This window comes from Hemitrygon akajei, chromosome 12, assembly GCF_048418815.1.
Source record: "Hemitrygon akajei chromosome 12, sHemAka1.3, whole genome shotgun sequence".
NCBI classification, from domain to species: Eukaryota; Metazoa; Chordata; class Chondrichthyes; order Myliobatiformes; family Dasyatidae; genus Hemitrygon; species Hemitrygon akajei.
Window position 1 is genome coordinate 73,351,676 of NC_133135.1, and position 23,641 is coordinate 73,375,316.

The 23,641-nt window shown below is 39.5% G+C and overlaps 1 protein-coding gene across 1 annotated transcript in view; it reads left to right on the forward strand.

Moving 5' to 3' along the window:
- LOC140737212 (potassium channel subfamily T member 2) overlaps positions 1–23,641 on the forward strand; it is an 879,580-nt gene that overhangs the window by 224,014 nt on the left and 631,925 nt on the right. The window lies entirely within an intron of this gene.

A 23,641-nucleotide genomic window follows, 5' to 3' on the forward strand; every position in this document is an offset into this window, starting at 1 on the left:
GTCCATGAGCAGGGGTAGGTGGGATCCTTCATGATATTGTTGCCCCTTTTCTGAACCTTTCTGTGTATATGTCGTTGATAGTGGGTGGACTGGTGCTGGTCATTTATTGGGCAATTTTGACTGCCCGTTTTAGAACCTTCCAATCCATCGCAGTGCAGTTTCTGTATCATTCTCCAGTGCAAGGTGTTAGGATTCTCTCTACTGTGTATCTGTAGAAGATTGTGGGTATTGACCTGTTTTATCCAGCTCTCTACATCCTCCTCAGAAAGTAGAAGTGGTGGTGAGCTTTCTTAATTGTGTTGGATGTGTTCTGGGACCATGAGAGGTTGTGCAAGGTGTGCACTCTCATGAATTTTATACTGCTTGCACTTTCCACTGCTGTGCTGCTGATGTAAAGGTGGGTGCGAGTTCTCATGAAGATGACAACCATCTCCTTTCTCTTGTTGGCATTGAGGAAAAGATTATCTGTGTGGCACCAGGCCTTAAGTCTTTCCACCTCTTTTCTATGGACTTTCTCATCATTTGCCCCTACACCTCCTCCTCCTAGCTTGGATTTCACTAATGTTTCTGCATTTTGCTCCTGGTTTCATCCAAAGTTACTATAGATAATCAGGAGCAGGAATCATCAGAATCTTAAATACAAGAAAGTCTGCAGATGCTGGAAATCTTGAGCAACACACATAACATGCTGGAGAAACTCAGCAAGCCAGGCAGAATCTACTGAGGGGAATGAATAGTTGATGTTTTAAGCCAAGACTCTTGAAGGGAAAAGTGGGTGGGTGGAGGAGGGGGAGGACTAAAAAGATGGGAGGTGATAATTGGAAGAAGTAAAGTACTGAAAAAGAAGGAATCTGATAGGAGAGGACAGCAAGTGACAGAAGAAAGGGAAGTAGGAGGGGAGCTACACAGATATGAATGACTGGTGAGGAGAAGAGAGGGGTGAGAGGATAAACAGAATGGAGAATGGAAAAAATAGAGAAGGGAAGGGTGGAGAAATCAGAGGAAGTTAGAGAAATTGAGGTTCATGCCATCAGGTTGGAGGCTACACAGATAGAATATGAAGTACTGCTCCTCCAATCTGTGTGTGTGGCCTCATCATTACAGTAAAGGAGACCATGGACCATTAGAATAGGAAAGTGAAGTCAATTTGACATGGACGGCCACTGGGAAATCTGCCTTTTTAAAAATTTATTCATTTATGGGATGTGGGCGTCGCCAGCTAAGCCAACATTTATTGCCCCTCCCTAGTTGCCCTTGAGAAGGTGGTGATGAACTGTCTTCCTGAACTACTGCAGTCCCTGAGGTGTGGGTACACCCACAATGTTGTTATGTAGGGAATTCCATTATTTTTATCCTGCAACAGTGAAGGAACAGTGATATGTTTCCAAGTCAGGGTGGTGAGTGATTTGGAGGGGGTTTTCCAAGTGGTGGTGTTCCCAGATATTGGCTGTTCTTGTCCTTCTAGATGGTAGTGGTCATGGGTCTGGAGGTGCTGCCTTAGGTGTGTTGTTGCAGTACATCTTGCAGGTAACTGCAGCAACTGTTTGTCAGCTGTGGAGGGATTGGGTGCTTGTGGAAGGGGTACCAATCAAGTTGGCTGCTTTGTACCTGATGATGTCAAGCTTCTTGAGTGTTGATGGAGCTACACTCATCCAGGCGAGTGGCGAGTACTTCATTACACTCTTGACCTGTTTGGTGGCAGAACGAGCAAAGGAGCTTGACAAAGTGGTCTCTCAATTTATGCTGAGCCTCACTGATGTAGAGGAGATTGCACTGGAAATACCACATACGGTAGATGACCCTGACAGACTCATTGGTAAAGTATCGCTTCACCTGAGTGTAGTACGCTTGGCCAGAAAGAACTGCAGTCTGCAGATTAGTGAATTTGGATGGCTTGGTGACAGTGAGGCAACCAGACCTGTTGTCTTCGTTCTTGCTGTGGGCTTGGGGATGGGGGCTGCTATTTTGTGGAGATGTTTTGTGGCCTCCATTTTGTGAGCTTGTTGCTTGGCTTGATCAGTGTTTTAGGGTAGACACAATAATGCCTCATTTTCAAATGGGAAATTGTTTGTGAGGTGTTCTTTGGTTGGGTGTAGCATTTGGGTTTCTGACAGATGGTGTCTGTGCCTGCCCTGGGTAATTCAGGCTGTTTGCTGGTTGAGAGCAAAGAGCCATGGATTGCTGATTGTCACTTGTTGGGAGGATGACAGTTGTTGGCCGCTGGCATGGAGCAGAGTCAATGAAAAGGTGTTAAGTGTCGGACATATGATCTATAGCCAATGACACTAGAATATAACTTTTCAACTGGTAAGGAATAGATATAAAAGCAGAGGTATTCAGATACAAGATAGCGATGACTCTGTAGGAGATTCTCTGTTGTGGATGTGAGGTGCCCTATGGACATAGAGAAACGGGACTACAAGGAACATGTGGCCAGCAGCAAAGACTCCTTTTTAGCTGGTATTGTCTTTTCTATTCTATGACTGGTCATGGAAAGTCCGGGAAAATCAGTAGGTGTGCACACAGGATGTGTAACTTCACCTGTTCTTCCAGTGAGACAATAATGGTACTTGCCAGTAATTCCAGATTCTCTCTATGCCACCCTGATCATTATTACAAGGGGTGATTCTTGTAACGGTATTGTCTGGGACCCTGAATGGTGGTGAGCAAACAGCTGTAGTGGCAAATGTAGCATTTGACCCACCTGCAGGTATAACCGCCAGGAGGGAGATCAGTGGGGAGCATTGAGTAGACAAGGGAATCACTTAAAGAGCAATCCCTACAGGAAGCAGAGAATGGGATGAAGAAGGGGAAGATATGCTTAGTGGTATGATCCCATTGTAGATGTTTTAACTTAGAGAGAATGACGTGCCAGATACTGAGGCTTGTGGAATGGTAGGTAAGGACAGGGGAAACTCTATCCCTATTATGACAGTGGGAGGATCTACTGAGGGCAGATCCATGTGAAATGGAGGAGATATGGGTGAGTGAAACATCAATGGTGATGAATGGAAAATCCCATTCTTTGGAAAAGGAGGACTTCTCTGATATTCTGGAATGTGAAGTCTCATCCTGAGAGCAGATGCAGCGGAGATGGAGGACCTGAGAGAAAGGAATTGCTTATTTACAAGTGAACAAGTGACAGAATAGGAAGAGGTATAGTCAAGATAGCTGTGAGAGTCAGTTGGGTTATAATATATGTTAGTAGATATTATGTCTCCAGAGATGGAGACAGTGAGATTGAGAATGGGGAGGAAGGTGTCAGAGATGGAGAATTTTCTTCATTAGTTTGATGCTATGGTATGATTGATAACTTGAAAGTATAATCTTTGATTATGTTCCTTGTGTTAAATATATGTTAGGATTTTTAAGTTGCAAGCCGTAAGGTTGCATTGAAGCTCAGTCTAGGTGAAGAGTAAATGTAAAACAGATGGTATTTTTTGTTCCTACCATATATGCTTTTTTTAAAGTATGGCTGAAGTAGTTGTACATCTTCCTTTGCCGTATGTTCTCAGGCCCCACAGAATGTGCACATGGTGTTCTCTGTCTGGGAAAATGTAGATCTTCCTGATGCTGGTGAAGTTCTGAAAGATCAAATTTGGGAATTTCATGCACCGGACTCATGTTGTAATAGGGGAGAAACGGTGGTAAAGGGGATTGCTCATTATTGCTGAGCATTAATGAGGATTGCTGTGCCTATGTTGTACTGCATGAAACAGTACTGAGGACCACTGTTTGTCAACTACTGGTATGTTAATGAAAAGTAAGAGGCATGATAATAAGTTTGCAAATGACATGAGCATTGGTGGAAATACTAAAGACAGGAGATACTGGAATCTGGGGGGGAAGAAGAATCTGCTGGAAGAATGTTGCAAGTCAGACAGCATCTTCAGGGTGAAATGAATTGTAGATGTTTAGGGAAACCTGCTGAGTAGCCCTGTTTTGCTCATATTATTTCAGGCCCTCTTAGCCTTTCCCAAAGCAAACAAATAGTTGCTGTGGCTTTTAATGATGGGCATAATTATTCACTACCATTGTACCATACATTCCTCTCCATTGCAAAGCTTTTCCACAGCTTTCAGGCACTTGAACATTCCTATGAAATGATGAAATTCCCAAATGCAGGGAGTTTTAAAGTATTCATATCCTAATAATCTGATATAAATTGCCAGACTTTACTGAAACTGTGCTAAAAGCTGCATTTTATTTTGCATAAGCTAAATAGAAGATGTAGGGCAGACTGCATACTATTTCAATAGACCAAATCAATACAAAATCTGTACGAGAAAATCTTTATTTAGTTATTTCAATGGATAAAATTATTTCTTGTTATTTTGTGAACGAAATTATTCTGAACAGTGTGGAAGCAGTATGCCTACTTAATGTTAGCGTTTCATTAAATAGTAACAAACTGACATTGTCCATTTTTTCCGCACTAGATTTACTGCTCATTGCTTTATCTGTGGGACAGTCATCTAATTCATTTCCCAGAATGTTTTGTCCATGTTATTTCAGGAATTCTTTATAAATATATTGATGCCATAAGTTAATGAATTACTATAATCGTGATTGAGATTGAACAGCAAATAGATAACATAACAGTTCACATTAATGATGTTTGCATTTATGTAGCACATTGTCATATATTAATCTCAAAGCATTACAATACAAACCTTAATGAAAATTGAGCCTCATCTTGTGTATATCTCAAACAAATATTGCACACTAGCCATTTCCCACAGGCTATAAAGAACAGAACAACCGGCTAATCTGCTAGTTGATTGAATTGTTTGTTTTTTGTCTTGAGTCCTGAATAAAATAAATTCCCCATTGAATCCTCACAGTTTTCTTTTGTTTGGCCTTCCAGAAACAGAAGCAAAATAAAGGTTATATTTATAAAGATCTTAAGTTTGTTTTTCAATGCATTCATTTCTTTCTTTGGCTCTTATCTGAATTTCTTTCTGTCTGTAATATCTAATTAATGAAGTTTTGCAAAACATGGTAAATTCAGACCTTTATGAATGATAAATGCAAAATATTAGTTTATGTAGTGCTTCTAATTATGCCCAATATATTCCTCATCTAATAGACACAAAACTTAAAATTGGTTATATTCCTCAGTGACTTTCTGGTTATGAATTTTGGAGAAATTTTACATAGTGATTTTATCATTCATTGAGTCATATAGAACTTTTTACCTATCGAAATACCTATGTAATGTCTTTCCTGGGTCATTAGTTCTTGATCAATCTACTGGAGGTCAGGCAGCATTGTTGGGGTGGAAGAAGTTGTCAAGGGCTCAGGAAACCTGCTGAGTTCTTCTCGCTTGGCTCTTTTTTGCTTCTTTTATCAGTCATAGCTTCTGTGGCAAACAATGACCCAAAATTAGCAAGAAATACCAAAAATGGAGATGTATTACTTTCAAAAAAGCTACATTCAATTTATTGTGGCTTTAAATAAATAAGTGCTTTGAAGTGGATGTAGTAGAAGATACAGATTGGAGCAGATTGGATGCCTAACAAAGATGATGATTGGATCATTTGTGACGTGGTGTCCTTGTATTTCCAATTATCCAGGGCTTCTGTGTGCTGGTGATGCATCGACTCAGGATTCCCAACAATTCCACAACAGTGGCTAGATGGGAGATGCCAGAGAGTAGTGGTGGATAATTGTTTATCGGGATGGAGGCCGGTGACTAGCGGGGTGCCTCAGGGATCTGTTTTGGGCCCAATGTTGTTTGTAATATACATAAATGATCTGGATGATGGGGTGGTAAATTGGATTAGTAAGTATGCTGATGATACTAAGGTAGGAGGTGTTGTGGATAATGAGGTGGGTTTTCAAAGCTTGCAGGGAGATTTATGCCGGTTAGAAGAATGGGCTGAACGTTGGCAGATGGAGTTTAATGCTGAGAAGTGTGAGGTTCTACATTTTGGCAGGAATAATCCAAATAGAACATACAGGGTAAATGGTAGGGCATTGAGGAATGCAGTGGAACAGAGAGATCTAGGAATAACAGTGCATAGTTCCCTGAAGGTGGAGTCTCATGTAGATAGGGTGGTGAAGAAGGCTTTTGGAACGCTGGCCTTTATAAATCAGAGCATTGAGTACAGAAGTTGGGATGTAATGTTAAAATTGTACAAGGCATTGGTAAGGCCAAATTTGGAATATTGTGTACAGTTCTGGTCACCGAATTATAGGAAAGATATCAATAAATTAGAGAGAGTGCAGAGACGATTTACTAGGATGTTACCTGGGTTTCAGCACTTAAGTTACAGAGAAAGGTTGAACAAGTTAGGTCTCTATTCATTGGAGCGTAGAAGGTTGAGGGGGGATTTGATCGAGGTATTTAAAATGTTGAGAGGGATAGATAGAGTTGACGTGAATAGGCTGTTTCCATTGAGAGTAGGGGAGATTCAAACGAGAGGACATGATTTGAGAGTTAGGGGGCAAAAGTTTAAGGGAAACACGAGGGGGTATTTCTTTACTCAGAGAGTGATAGCTGTGTGGAATGAGCTTCCTGTAGAAGTAGTAGAGGCCAGTTCAGTTGTGTCATTTAAGGTAAAATTGGATAGGTATATGGATAGGAAAGGAGTGGAGGGTTATGGGCTGAGTGCGGGTAGGTGGGACTAGGTGAGATTAAGAGTTTGGCACGGACTAGGAGGGCCGGAATGGCCTGTTTCCGTGCTGTGATTGTTATATGGTTATATATGGTTATATGGTTAATAATCTGAACTCTCCTGTGGGCAGTCATGGGCCAATTATTCCCACAATTTGATGAGAATGGTGTAATTATTCAGTGAAGCTTTAAACCACATCCTTCTAAAATTTTCTCTGTCTGTTTGTCCGGTAACCTCCTTGCACAACAGGGCTTGGGTTAGAATGTCTGTTTCAGGAATCCAGGGTCAGGTACACGATCAACATCAGTGTAGCTGAGTTGTGTGTAACTAGGGTATCAATGCTCAGACATTCTTGGGGAGGACATTGGCATTAGTTTGCTTATTCTTGAAATTTGGGAGAACTTTGTGGAGACAATATTAGTTATACTTTTACATTGGTTTGGGATCCTACTGTCAGTGGTCTAGGTCTCAGCAGCATTTCAAAGGACATTTATCTTTTCCAGCAGACATTTGTGTCAGATATGATAGCTAGTTCCTGAATTATTTAAAGGTTTTGCAGGCTCATCGAAGGTGGTGATGATAGAATGAAAAATTGAAAATGTTGTTGATATTTCACTGATAAGAAAATATTTTAACTGATTAAAAATGGCATAACTACTTACTGTAAAAAAAAATCAAGAACAAATCATGACCTCTTCAGGTAAATTAATACCCAATGAAGTAGATCAGTTTTACCTTTATCAGAAATTGCCAAGAAAAACAGTGACAACATCATGGACTACATCTTTTTAACGCGTATGTGTAAAAATACAATTTGTACCTACGTAGAGATACATAATTAGTAACCATTCACAACAGGTTGCTGAACGATTTGTGTTGCTCCCTGTTAGCCTCTTGGAAGCTGACAAAGAATCACCCATCTTCTCATTAACCTCTTCATTGTATGTCACGAAATTGCTATATTTGCACTATCCAAAAATTTCATGACATAACCTTGTGATGAACAGCTATGGCTAAAAATTGTCTTTGTAATGCCACTTTTAATGATGCAATTTATGGCATTGATAGGTCATTTAACCTTCATGGTGAAAAATGAAAGCAATGAAAATGCTCCATTCTTACAAGCAGTAAATTGTTTCTTGGGATCCCTTAAATATTATGTTTTTTCCTTTATTTTGCTATTTTTGAACCAATATTTTTTCTTCCATCTCTTTCTGTCTTTAATCTAATTTACATTCCATTTCATCGTTTACTTGCTTCAGTCTTTCTCTGAAGTTCCATTGGCTGCACATGTTTCAGCAATTTCTGGACTAATGAAATAAATTTACTGAAAAAAACTAAAAGAAAAAGGCATTTAAGGAAAAATATGTGTCAAAGATGCTATCAACATATTGAAGAAGTTAATGGAAATGTTCTAAGTACATTGGAAATAGATTAACACCGATTACATATTCAGAAAGATGCTTAGCCTCCCTTCAATTTTTGTAAGAGACTGCAATTCTAAGAACAGTTTGAGAATAATTTTGCAAAAAAAAAATCAAGCAGTTCATTATTTCAGAAGGGTTAAGGTCCTGCCTGACCGATCTTATTGCCATTTTTATGGAAGTTACAACTCAAGTACACTTGAAAGCCCCAAGTAATGGCTGGCCTTGAAATCCAAAAGGCTTTTGGAGCTGAAACACTATTACGATTTATGGTTAAATCCTGACATTACCACCTGCTTTAAGCAGATCATTATTATCCAGGTGCCAAAGTGAATTTAGGTAACACGTCTTTTAATCAGGGTGGCAATCAAGATGTTAGAGTTTCGTGGCAGTTTCTCTGAGTTGAGGAGTGGCCAATCAAAGGGATTCATTGGAAGTGGTTGATAAGAATAACTCAAGTGCAAGCACAACCACCATTCTTTTCAGAGTGCCAGGGTTTAGAGTGGCTTCAGCTCATCAGGCTTGGGTGAGGTAAAGTATCTTATAAGTTACTTTCACTCTGTTCTTATTTGTTCATTCTGCATCTGTTAGGCCATAGTAGTTTCAGGAGACTGTCTGCAGGGGAGTGTTTTGTACTGTGTGACGGATATGAGAAGTCTGGGAGATTTCCAGTCCCCCAGATAAACACATCTGCACCAGGTGCACTGAGTTGCAGCTCCTGAGAGAACATATTAAGGGACTGGAGCTACAGCTCAATGACCTTCAACTCATATGGGAGAATGAGAGGTGATAGACAGGAGCTACAGGGAGGTAGTCACCCCTAGATTGGAGGAGACAGGGTGACTGTCAGGAGAAGGAGAGGAAATTCACTGCCTGTGCAGAGTACGCCTGCTGCGGCCTTTCCCCTCACTAATTCTACAATTTTAGATACTATTGAGGGGGATGACCTACCAGTGGGGAATCACAGTGATTAGGTCTCTGGCACAGAGTCTGGTGTTGTGGCTCAGCAGAGCATAGTGGTGAAGAGGAGTGATAGGAAATTCCTTAGTCAGAGGTTCTGTGGGCGCGATAGAGAAATCCAGGTGGTATATTGCCTCCTTGGTGCCGGGATCAGGATACATGGCATTCTCAAAGGCAAGGGTGAGCAGCCAGAAGTTTTGGTACATATTGGCACCAATGAGATTGGTAGAAAAGGTGAGGAGGATCTGAAGAGAAATTTTAGGGAGTGAGGTAGAAAGTTGAGAAACAACACCTCAAGGATAGACAGATTGCTGCCTGTGCCACATGCCATTGAGGGCAAGAATAGGATAATTTGGCAGGTGAACGTGTGGCTGAGGAATTGGTGCAGGGGGTAGGTTTCAGATTTATGGATCATTGGGATTTCTTCTGGGGAAGGTACAACCTGTACAAAAGGGACAGGTTACATCTAAACCCAAGGTGGTCCAATATCCATGCAGGCAGGATGGCTAATGTTGTTTGCATTGGTTTAAACTAATTTGACAGGGGGAACCAGAGTGATAGTGTTGAAGATGAGGCAATTGGTTTACAAACAAAGGCAATGTGAAGTGAGACTCCTAGCAAGGAGAGGCTGATGAAAGGGCAAAATTGCAGTTAACAGGGTGAGTTGCCACGTAACAGGCAGAGAAAATCGAAGAGTGAATACAGGATTGAAGGTGTTATATTTGAATGCATGCAGTATACAGAATAAGGTAGATGTACTGAAGCACTGTTATAGATTGGCATGTATAATGTAGGTATCACTGAATCATGGCTGAAATTAGATTAAAGCTGGGAGCTGAATGTCCAAGGATACACATTGTATCAAAAGGACAGGCAGGAAGGCAGAGGAGGTGACGTTGCTCTGTTGGTAAAATGAAATCAAATCATTAGGAAGAAGTGACACAGGGTTGGAAGATGTTGAATCATAGTGGATAGAGCTAAGGAACAGCAAAGGTAAAAATACCCTGATGGGAGTTGTATACAGTGGTAAGGATGTGGTTTACAATTTACAATGGGTGATAGAAAATGCATGCCAAAAGGGCAATGTTACAATGGCCATGGAGGTAGATTGAAAAAAATCATGTTGGTGCTGGATTCCAAGAGGGGAAATTTCTAGAATGCCTCTGAGTTGGCTTCTTAGAGCAGCTTGCAGTTCAGCCCTTTAGAGGATTAGCTATTCTGGATTGGATGTTGTACAATGACCTTTATAAAAGAGAGACGAGAATGGTTAACACAGCTCTTGAAAATGATGTTGGAAAGGTAGTAATGGGGGACAAGGAAATGGTGAATGAACTAAATAAGTGTTTTGCATTAGTCTTCATTGTGAAAGACGCTAGCAGTATAGTGGGAGTTACAGGTATCAGGTGTCATGAAGTGTGTGAAATTACCATTACTAGGGAGAAGGTTCTTGGGAAACTGAAAGGTCTGAAGGTAGGTAAGTCACCTGGACCAGATAGGGTACACCTCAGGGTTCTGAAAGAGGTGGCTGAAGAGATTGTGGAGGCAATAGTAATGATCTTTCAACAATCACTAGATACTGGATAATTGAAAATGCCATTCCACTCTTCAAGAGAGAAGAGAGGCAGAAGAAAGAAAATTATAGGTCAGTTAGTCTATCCTCAGTGGTTGGAAGATGTTGGAGTTGATTTTGAAAGATGTGGTTTCAGGGTACTTGGAGGCACCTGATTAAATGGTTTCCTCATGGGAAATTCTTACCTGGCAAATCTGTTTGAATTCTTTGAAGAAATAAAAAGCAGGATAGACAAAGCAGAATTGGTTGATGTTGTGCACTTGGATTTTCAAAAAGGCCTTTGACAAGGTTCTACAATTGCAGCTGCTTAACAAGCTACAGACCCATGGTATTATAGGAAAGGTTCTAGCGTAGATAAAGCAGTGGCCAATTGGCAGGAGGCAAAGAGTGGGAATAAAGGAAGCCTTTTCTAGTTGGCTGCCAGTGACCGGTGGTATTGCACAAGCATCTGTGTTGGGACCTTTTCTTTTTATGTTATATGTCAATAACTTGGACGACAGAAGTGGTGCTTTGTTATCAAAGCTTGAAGACAGTATGAAGATAGGTGGAGGGGCAGGTAGTTTTGAAGGAGAGAGTGGCTACAGAAGAATTTGAACAGATAAGAAGTGGCAGATGGAATATAGTGTCAGGAAGTCTATGGTCATGCACTTTGGTAGAATAAATGAAAAGTTTAACTACTTTCTAAATGGAGAGAAAATACAAAAAATTGACATGCAAAGGGATTAAGAGTTTTTGTGCAGGATTCCCTCTGTTAATTTGCAGGTTGAGTCTGTGGTGAAGAAGGCAAGTGCAATGTTAGCATTCATTTCAAGAGGGCTAGATTATAATGGCAAGGATATAATGCTGAGACTTTATAAAGCACTGGTGAGGCCATATTGTGAGCAGTTGTTGGCTCCTCATCTTTGAAAGGATGTGCTGAAACTGAAGAGGGTTCAAAGGAGTTTTATGAAAATTATTGCAGGATTGAATGGCTTGTCATATGAAGTGCACTTGATGGCTGTGGCTCTCTATTCACTGGAATTCAGAAGAATGAGAGGTGACTTCATTGAAACCTATCTAATGGTTAAAGGCTTTGATAGGGTGGATCTGGAGAGGATGTTTCCTATGATGGAAGAGTCTTAGGCCCAGAGGACACAGCCTCAGAATGGAGGGGTATGCTGTTAGAACAGAAATGAGGAGGAATTTCTCTAGCCAGAGAGTTGTGTATCTGTGGAATTCTTTGTCACAGGCAGCTGAGGAGGCCAAGACTTTACGTATACTTCAAGCAGAGGTTGATAGATTCTTGATTGGTCAGGGCATGAAGGGATATGGGGAGAAAGCAGGGGATTGGGGCTGAGAGGAAAAGTGGATCAGCCATGATGAAATTATGGAGCAGACTCTATGGGCCAAATGGCTTAATTCTGCTCCTTTATCTTATGGTCTTAATGATTACCACAAAGTGACTCTGACTTCTGTCATTGTGAAATGCTTTGAGGTTCTGGTCATGGCACACATCAACTTCTGCATTCGGACAACCTTGGTCATTTGTAATTTGTTAACTGCCAAAACAGGTCCCAGTGGCTGCATCTCCCTGGCCCTACAATCATTTCTGGAACACCTTTATAACAAAGTTACCTACCTGAGACTTCAGTTTATTGAATATCTCTGACTTCAGTACCATAATTCTAAACAAACTCATTTTCAAGCTCCTAGTCTCAGATCCCTGCAGCCCTTCTAGCAAGTATGTCCTAGACTTCCTGACCAACACATCTTAATCAGGAAGGTTAGGCAATGAAACCTCTCCATGATTATCCTCAACAGATATGCTTCTCAAGACCATGTTCTCAGCACCACCTTACTATACTCCCTATACACTCATAACTGTGTGACATGTAAACAAAAGCTTTTTTACTATATGTTAGTATATGCAACAATACAAAACCTAAAGCAGAGTTTTTGCGCATTACTGAAGCAAACAATACAAAACCAAAAGCAAAGTTTTTACTCATTACTGAAGCAAACATATCCATGCTTTACAAGTGTTACCCATGTAATGACTGCAGATTTGATGATAATTGGTAGTTAAAACAAGCACCTGAGGAATTGATTTGTCTTGTTGCTGGGGCTTCAGCTCTTATGGGGCTCCATCTTGTTAAAGCATATTAGCATGCACAACTGTTCTAGTGTTCTGTGGTTGAATAGATTGGAAAGAGGTTCAGCTGGCCAGGTTCCGAGAATTATCAAACCAGCCTTAATAACTTGGTTGATGAGGCAGAGAGCTGCAAGGAAATAATTTGCACCAGGGATGCCAGGAAGACACATAAAGCAGAAATAAAATTGTCATTGTTTATGAGGGAGGAATGTGACAAGAGCAGTGGGATAGTGCTGAATGAAATCCTAAATGAAAGTTTGCATTGCTACCTCTGCTAGACTTGGAAAAGCCTATGGTATAGCTTACTTTGTATTCACTAAGAATTTTGGAAGTGAAAGCTATCAGTCGTTAAAATGAAATTCAGAAACCTGGAAGCAGTGTCAGTTGAAATTCCACAACTCTTATAGCATTACCACTGTCTTCCTGAGTCCAAGGGGGCAGCCTAAGATTGTTACTGGGAACTGGAAAATTTAAGTAAATGGAGTACAAATACAAAATTTGTAGCTATCAGCTGTGGATGATATTCCTACTCTAGTTAACTTTATTGGAGATGTATTTTATCACCTTATAGTCAGATCATATGTTTGACTATAATTAGCAAAGACAATAAGTTTTGCCTCCAAGCATCAACATTAAACATATCTACTTCATCTGTAGCTGGTCAATATATAAAAATTCTCCTTGATTTTTCCTGAAAAGAATTCAATTCTGGTTATAAAGAAGAGACCTACCACAGTAGCAACATGACATTTTGGTTTTCTCTTTAATGTTCACATATATAACCTTTCTGGACAACATTTCTAATTTTGTTTTGTGGATCTACAACTATTAAATTCATAATTTTTCATACCTCACAGTTAGCAAAAGACATACCTTGCAGCTTGCAAAATACATTTTCATCCCATCACCCTGAACTCAACCAGAATCTGGTAAAAGAACAATGTCCTAATCCAATCCATTGAGCTGCAGTGCCTTCAAGTTAATTGTTAAGTAGAGAGTAAATTTGTGCCACAAACCCAGTGAAGCTTTGCCTTGTAATAGAATACTATGAATTGCTTAGAAAGACAATCTCAGATTAAAAAGTGTATGAGAACTGTTCAGATGATTAAAGGCTCCTTCAGTCAAAATATAATCAATTGGATGGTTTTTATGTTTTAAAGCTTTGGTTTTCTTTATGAAATATTCACACATTTAGAGTCACATAGAGCTAGAACACAAACAGATAATTTGACTCATTTAGCTGAACTGATCTTGGGTGTAGTTCCATCCACCTACACTTGGACTATATCCTCCAAACCCATCCATTCATGTACCTATCCAACCTTCTTATAAATGTTATAATCGAACCCCTATCACTTACAATGGCTGTCCAAACCACACTGGCACCACCGTCTGAGTGAAGAAGTTTCCCTTGTATTCCCCTTAAATATTTCACTTTTCACCCCAAACCTATGACCTCTCATTCTAGTCTCAGCCACCTTAAGGGGAAAAGCCTACATGCATTCACCCTATCTTTCACCCTCATAATTTTGTATACCTCTACAAGATCTCCTGTCATACTCCCATGCTCTAGAGAACAAAGTTTTAACCTATTCCTTTAACTTAGGTCCTCAAGTCCTGGCAAAATCCATAGGAATTTTCTCTGCACTCTTTCAAACTTAGTGATAACTTTTCTGACCAGAACTGTACACAATACTCCAAATTTGATCTTACCAGTATCTTATACAAGTAAGCTAATGTTGAATCCAATTTGCTACTTAATGCTGAGTGCCAAGCAACTCAACATTCTGAACCAACGTCCCATGTAGGAATTTGTCAAGGGCCTTGATAAAGTCCCTATAGGCAATGTCCTATGCCTTTCCTTCATCACTCTTCTTGCTAACCTTCTCGTCAAAACAAATTTACAGAGGTTTTTTTATCACCTACCAAGCACAAACCTATGTTGACTATCCCTAATCAAGTACTTTATAACCAAATAATTATATATCCTGTCCCTTAGAATGCCTTCCAATAATTTACCCATGTCTGATGTCAGGCTAACTGACTTAATTTACTGGCTTACACTTAAAGCACTTCTTGAACAAAATAAATAAAATAAAATGAACAATAATTTAATTAATAGCATTGTTATTCAAGATATCTGTACTCTTTAAAACAATAGAGATCTAAAAGCTTGTAACAGAAACATCGTACAAAATAACAATTGTAGACTTCCATTTAGAGTTAAGATGCTTCACCTCAATTCCTGAGCTGTACTGTTTCATGGTAGAAGTTATTGAAGTAAATTGTAATGTTCAGCACTTCATTTGAAAGAATGATATGAGAATACATGACACTGTACTTCTCCATTAATTTGTGCATTAACCTTTGTCTTTTATTTTCTATTGTGTATTTAATCAAAATAAGATCAAACAGAAGAATGAAGAAAGTTAACGAGAAGTATGCTAATAGGGTTAGCTGGACAAATGCAGTCAGAGCTCATTAGAATATTTATTCCTACCACAGGCAACTTGGAACCTTTGGCCTAATTTTGTGCTGTAGATGTGGTATTACTCATTGGTGTTTGCAAAAAATGTACAGATTCCCTGGAAGATCCATAGTTTTGTAAAGTAATGATATTTTACTTGTTAAATGCAGTATTTTGGTTGGACTGTTAATTTATGGGAGGCTTCTAATGCTCTCAAACTTTCATTGTTGGTGCAAATACTGCAATATTTGAAGCTTTGTAATGTTGCAATGCTGTGCAATGGAGTATTTAATGAAGGAAACATTGGAGAAAAGATATTTTAGACTTTGCAGCACTATGTAACCCAGTAGCTGGGCCGAACAGAACTACAACAGAGGAGAGGAGCACTATGTTAATTTAAAAAGGAGGGGGGGGGGGGGTGGTGTCTGTGTGTGTGTGTGTGTGTGTTAGCATGGTGGAATAGATTGCTGGAGTCTGAGAGGTTATCTCTGATTTTGAAAATACTGGTAATATTGTGTTATCTGAAACCACTGGAAAGGTTTAATAGATGGGAGAGTCTTTAATACTGGTATTCTCGATTGTGCAGAGAAACAATGCTACCAGTCTAAAACAGCAAAAAAAATGTTTATGGAACATTAGAGTTGTATTCCAGGTCCTCTTGCTGAGTTAGTGAATGCACCAATACTCAGAAGAAAGGTTTGGCGGCAGTTATTTTTCTATATTTCAGTGTTTTTTTTTTAAAACTGAGGGGAGACTAGGTATGCAACCACAGAAAGTAATCACTAAGTTAATGGGAATGTAAGTGCAAATGTGTGCTAATATGTTTAGTGTGTCCTAGAAACAGGTTAAGTTTCTGAACATATTCTCATTGGAAGGAAAATACTTCTGAGGTTGGTGTCATTTATGGAGAAAATTTCACTTAGATCATCTGTGTTCTGTTTGTGGCAACTGACATTTTGAGATTGCAGCTTTTCATTTCTAGCAATTTCTGGCTTGAATTTCCTCAGTACTGAACCTTTGCAGCGATCTTGGGAAGAGAATTTAAAAGAACTGCTACCATTTAAGTGAAGAGATTTCTTCTCATCTCAGTTCTGAAAAGCTTATCTCTTTGTATTTGTGATCCTAATTCTAGGTAATGCAGCTTGAGGAAACCATCTTATACCCCTCATTCTTCTGCACTTGAGAGTATTGGTCCGGTCTGTTTAACCTCTCATGTGCCAAATTTACCATTCCTGCATTAAATCCAGTGGACTTCCATAAACTCCCACTTTCTTAACTGTATCTTTCACTTGGTAGAGAATGACAACAGCACATCCTTTAATTAAAATGTAACGTAAATGCACTCAAAGTACTCTTGCAATTAAGACCAGTATTTCGTAGCTTCCTCTTGCCTATTTAATTGCTATACATCTGGTGTAAAAATACTTGGATCCGTCTGAAATTCAACACCCTTCAATTTCTGTTGTCTGAAAAACAGTCATTTGAATTCGTTTCTACCTGAGTAGATGACCTCATGTTTTCCTGCATTATATTAAGTGTAATGGGCTGGGCTGTTCAGACCCAAAGAGACATTTCAAATGTCCAAGAGATGTGGTAATAAGTGCACAAGCATGACAAAGTAACTTAAGCCTAATTTATTATCATAAAATAGATAACATAAATTACCATATTTTGTGTGGTTTAGTAAGTAACAGAGGTGTGGGGGCTCACAACTCTCAGTCACAACTTGATTGTCAGTGTTGTTGGGGGACTTGATTTTTGCTGTTGTTGAGAACTTCAAATTCCCACTTGTGAAACCAGCCTGGGTCAGGATTGATTGCAATTCTGCAGTCTAAGTGAAACCCTAAGAACTGATGATAGGTCTCCACAATAAATAAGAGTTCCACATAGAGACAGACAAACTCTTTGATCTTTTGTTCTCATTCCACTTGCTCAGTATGATTTCTTTCATTCAAACAACTCATTTGTTACTGCAGACATCCTCAAGCCACTGGTGCCTGAGGCCAGGAAAGAATCCAGCTGCTATAATCAAACATTAGACATTTTAAAAACCTACAGTGTTTAACTTGTACAGACATCTTGACACCTTAAATGCTGCAAGCTTACAAAGAGATAAAGTGTTACTTGGAGCTGTTCAGAATTTCATCCAATATTTCACAACATTTAATACACCACAACACAGTGTAGTGTCTTTCCCATTCATTTGGCCATTCTGTGTCCTCCCTAAATCTTCAAAATCCTTTTCACAATCCATACTGCCACCCAACAAAATACCATCAGCAAATTTATATAAATTGCACCAGATCTCCTCATCTAAACTGGGATACCAGCACCCCGTGGAACCCAACAGCTAACCAAACCCAAAATAAAACTTGTTTATTCTTTTGCTCTCTTTCCAGTCTGTTCAACTATTCATCAGTGTAAACTAATGTATAATTCCCATCAATTATGCTGTAAATTTATTTAATCATGTCTTGTGTTTCACCTCAGTGAAGGCCTTCAGAACATCTGCTAGTTAAATTGAATATGTAGAACAAATTAATAAAATAAGTTAAAAATATTATTAATTATAGTAGAACTATTCTCCAGAAGGATTTAGCCAGAAGTAAGCAAAGAGGAAACATGGACTAGAATAAATACCCAAACAGCAAGTTTGGAATCTGAGGATTTCCCAGAGCCAGTAGGAGAAGTAGGGAATCATTTTAACAATAGTGATCAAACGGTAATACACATTAGGATAATAAATGTAAGTATGACAAAGACCTAGAAAAATAGATTACTACAGAATAATTTTTAAGATTAAAAATTGAACTTGAAAGTTAAAATCAGACAACAGGATTGGTAACAACAATGCAGAGAAGCAAATGGAAACACTTTAAATTGTACACAACAAATAGTTGTTTCACCAATCAGTATATATAATTCCTATTGTGAGACCATGAATTAACAAAATCATGAATGAAAAAGGAGGGTAAGAAAGGTAGCTTATCCTAACTACATAGGCTACAGTGGAGAGCATGGCAAATAAGAGAAGATGGAGGAACAATGGAAGTAAATCAAGAAACTTGCATGGCATGGATGTTCAAAGTAAATTTATTATCTAAGTATGTATATGTCACCATATTTCTCCTTGAGATTCATTTTCTTTCAGGCATTCATAGTAAAATAACAAAATACAATAGGATCAATGAACACTACACACAAAGACTGACAACTAGTGTGCCAAAGAAGGCAACTCTGCAAAATAAATAGATAAATAATGTTGAGAGCATGAGTTGTAGAGCCCTGGAAACTGAGTCCATAAATTATGGAATCAGTTCAGTGTTGAGGTAAGTGAAGTAGTCCAAGCTTTTTCAGGAGCCTGATGATTGAAGGGTAAAAACTATTCCTGAACCTGGTGGTATGAGACCAAAGGCTCCTGCACTACTTTCCTAATGGAAGCAGTGAGAAGAGAGAATGTCCTGGATGATGGCCTTCTTGATGGATGATGCTGTTTTTCGTGGCAGCACTCCTTGTAGATGTGCTCAATGGTGGGGAGGGCTTTTCCTGTGAAGGTCCGGGCTATATCACCACATTTTGTAAGTTTTTCTGTGTTTACCAGGTCAAAACCCCAAATTATCTTGCCATTTATGTAAGGCAATGCTGGTAGCTGTGTTTAGAACAGCTGGCATGTTCCTCTCAATTTGGCTCCATTTTCCAGATTACATGGTATTCAGGAGTGATCTGCCTTGAAGAAAGGGCATAATTAAACAGAGAATCAACTATGGTGTTAGAGAGGGATAATGTATCTGAAGCTTCAAAATGAAAATTGAAGAATAATTTCTTATGCACATGGGTAATTATAATGGTGACAAAAATGTAGAGGATAGAAGAAACAACCTGCGAATGACTCACAGAAAGATACAATAACTGTAGAGCTTTGGAAAAAAACTGGAACACTGATGGAAAGCTGAAAAAATGCTACAGCAAACTTCCCAATATTCCCAAAATCCAAATAGTCCCAATATCCAAGCACTGCTGGCTATACTTCCAGGTTTAAGGCACACTCTGCAAATGATATGGTAAGTAATTGATCACTTTTCCAGGAAATTAAGCTATTTCACAGTGCATACATATTAAAGTATTCTAGAGCAGTGATGGATCTCTTTATTGTTGGAGGAATAGAGTAAATTGAAGTTATGCTAAACATTTAATTAAACATTGGTTTAAACCTTAGCTACTGTACTCTCCCCCAAGTTTGGGAAACTTGGCACTTGCCACTTTTGGAAAGATGTCAAGATATTTTGATAGGAGATTTTAGTTCTAATGGTGTCGGGAATGAAGAGCTTGATTTATATAGAGAAACTGGAAAAGCTGAGATCATTCTTTTTGGATCAGTGGAGGTTAAGCGAGGATTTGATAAAGGGATTTAAAATAATAACAATTTTTGTTAGAGTATTGTTTCTAAGCTATCTAGAATGTATTGCTTCAAAGGATGGTGAAAATAGATCAAAAAGAAACATTCAGGAGAGATTGAGCTAAATCTGACCTTATAATCATCGCTGCAGCCCGGAGACAGTAAAAACACCTGTGTTAGCTATTGTTTATTGACTATAGCTCTGCCTTCAATACTATAACTCATGATTGTGTGTCTCAAATGCCATCTGTAAATTTGCCAATGACACAACTATTGTTGGTAGAATTTTAGATGGTGATGAGGAGGTGTACAGAAGTGAGATAGATCAGCTAGTTGATTGGAGTCACAGTAAAAACCTTCCAGTCAATATCCATAAAAACAAAGAATTGATTGTGGACCAGGCCAGGGAGTTCAAGGGAACACACACCAGTCCTCATCAAGAGATCAGAACTGGAAAAAGTGAGCAGTTTCAAGTTCCTGTGTATACACATTTGTTCCTACCACCAAAGTGCATGACTGTATTCACTACACTGTATTCCATCTGCCACTTCTATGACCATTCTCCCAAATTGTCCAAGCCCTTTTTGCAGATTCTGTGCTTCCTCAATGCTACCACCCCTCCACCCTATCTTTATAGCTTCAGCAAACTCTCCACAAAGCCATAAAATAAGTGGTACCAATACTGCCCCTATGGATGCCACTGGTCACTGGGAGACAACAAGAGTAGGCCTTCTTTATTCTGACACTTTGCCGCCTGTTAGTCAGCCAATCTCTTATCCATGCTGGTGTCTTTTCTATAATACCATGGGCTCTTATCTTGTTAAACACCCTCATGTGTGGCACTTTGTCAAAATCTAAGTCAACAAAATCCACTGACTCTCCTCTGCCTATTCTACCTGTTATTTCCTCAAAGGATTCCAACAGATTTTACAGGCAAGTTTTTCCCTTAAGGAAACCACACTGACTTTGGCCTGCTTTATCATGTACTTCCAAGTACTCAAAACTTCATCCTTTATAATGGACTCCAACGTGTTCCCAAACACTGAAGTCATGCTAAATAGCCTATAACATCATTTTTTCTGCTTCCCTCCCTTTACAAAGAATGGACTAACATTTGCAATTTTCCAGTCCTCCAGATCCATTCCAGAATCTAGTGATTCTTGAAAGATCATTATTAATGCCTTCTCAATTTCCTCTGCTTACTCTTTCAGAATCCTGAGGTGTAGTCCATCTGGTCCAGGTGACTTATCCATCTCTGAGTTTTCAGTTTCCCAAACACTTTCTCTTTAGGAATAGCAACTACACTCATTTCTTCCCCATGACACTCTCGAACTTCTGGGATACTACGTGAAGACTGATAAAAAATACTTATTAAGTTTGAATACCTTTTATTTGTCATCCATTACTATCTCTCCAGAATCATTTTCCAGCAGTCTGATATCCATTCTTGCCTCTCTTTTACTCTTTCTATATCTGAAAAAAACATTTTGTATCTCCTTTGATATTATTGGCTAGCTTACCTTCATATTCATCTTTTCCCTTATGGTTTTTTCAGTTACCTTCTGTTGGTCTTTAAAAGCTCCCCAATTTCATTGATTTTTGTTATATTATATGCCCTCTCTTTTGCTTTTATGCTGTCTCTGACTTTGCTTGTTAGCCACAGTTGCTTCATCCTCCCTTTTGAAAACTCTTTCATCTTTGAGAATCATGCATCTTCTGAATTACTCCCAGAAAGTCCAGCCATTGCTGTTCTGCCATCATCCCTGCTAGTGTCCCCTTCCAAGCTACTTTGGCCAGCATCTCTCTCATGTTTCTGTAATTCCTGTACTGTAATAACAATACACTTGATTTTAGCTTCTCCTTCTCTAACTGCAGGGTGAATTCCATGATAGGATGATTACTGCTTCTTAAGGGTTCCTTTGCCTTAAGCTCCGTAATCTGGTTCATTACACGATGTCTGATCTAGAATTGCCTTTCCCCTAATGGGCTCAACAACAAGCCATCTCATAGGCATTCTACAAATTCTCTCTGTTGGGATTCAGCTTCAACCAGATTTTCCTAATCTACCTGCATATTGAACTGCCCCATGACTATTGTGACATTGCCCTTATTACATGTCATTTATATTTCTCACTGAAATTTATATCTCACATTCTGCTGGCTGTTTGGAGGGCTGTATAACCCTTGCTATTTCCTAACTCTACCTTTCATGATTCTACGTCTTATGATCTTATGTCATCTCGTTTTAAGGATTTGATTTCATTTTTTATCAACAGAGCCACACCACCACTCTGCATACCTGCCTGTATGTTCAATAGAAGTATGTCCTTGGACGTTAAGCTAACCTTCATTAAGCTAATGTCCTTGGACATTAAGTATGATCTTCTTTCTGTCGCGACTCTGTGAATCTCACAGCATCACTCATGCAAACTCTAACGGTACTACAACATCATTTACCTTATTCCTTATACTGAATACATTCAAATATAAAATCTTCAATGCTGTATTCATAACCCTTTTTGATTTTCTCTGATGTTACACTTCAACTCAACCCACTGACTGCAATTGTGCTCTTTCTTTTACCTGTTTTTCCTCACAGTCTCACTACACATTGTATTGACTTGTATATCAACTGCCCCATCCTCAGCCCTGGCACTCCAGTCCCAATCCCCCTTCAAACATGGTTTGAATCCTCCCCAACAACTCTAGCAAAACCTGTAAGAATATCAATCCCCCTCAGGTTCAGGTGTAACCCATCCATTTTGTACAGGTCTTACCTTCCTTAGAGGAGATCCCAATGATCCAGAATTCTGAAACCTTACCCCCTGTACCAGTTCCTCAGGCACTCATTCACCTCTACCATCATTCTCTTCCTGCTCTTCAGCCTCTTTCCTAACTTTCTACACTCATTGCATAGAACTTCTTCCTCCTTTTTATCTATCTTCCCTCCTGAGAATCTTCTGCAATTGCTCTGAGGCATCCTGGACTCTAGCACTTGGGAGGCAATACACCCATCCTGTCTTCTCTTCTGCTGTACACAGATTTTGCTGTCCATCCCCCCTAACCTATCAAGTCTCCTGTTACTATCTGCCTAACTTTACCCTTCCCTGTTGAGCCTCAGAGCTGACCACAGTGCCACGAGTTGCACGGTGCTGTTGCTGTGCCCCGATAGGTCGACGCCCCCCACCCAGCACAATCCAAAGGGGTGTACTTGTTGCTGAGGGGAGAACCTTGCACTGACAGCTTACTCCCTGTACTTCTCCTTGCAGTCACCCATTTACTATCTGAAGCCTGCACTTTGGGTATGACCACCTCAGTAAAGTCTCAGCCATAAAGTTTTCAGCCATTCGGATTGTCCTGGGTGCATCTAGCTCCAGCTCCAGTTCCGTGTCTCAGTCAATATTATCACAACCAATCTTCCACTCGGCAGAATGTCCCAAAAGGCCTCACTTGCTTTTTAAAACTGGAGCATAAAGAACACAAGAAACTGTATCCAACACATTCATATCTCCAGGTCCACAGACACTGAGCAATCTAATATTGAAAACTTTGAAAGGAGCAACTGTTATTGGTCCTGTACTGATCCAGTTGCATAGATGCCATAGCCAAGAGAGCTTACAAATGCTTCTACAATACATAATCAGGAGGCTGAAGACAATTGGCATGTCCCAGTGGACCTTTACCATTTTTCACCAAGGCACTAGTTAAAGCAGCCTATCTGGAGGTATCATAGTTTGATATGGCAACTGCTCTACCTGTGACCACAAGATACTGTAGAGAGATGATAACACAGTTCAGCACATTGCAAAACCAGCCTTGTCTCCATGATCTATATTTTACGCTGCCGCAATTCAGCAGTAATCATAATGAAAGGCTCCACCAACCCCCAAATATTCTCTATTCTCCCCTCTCCCAATGGGCAGAAGATAGAAAAATCTGAAAGCACCTACCATCAGACATAAAGGTAGCTTCTACCCAATGCAATAAAACAGTTGAATAATTCCCTCGTACAATAAGATGGACTGTTGAGACCTCATAATATACCTCATTCTGGTTCTGCAGTTTATTGTTGC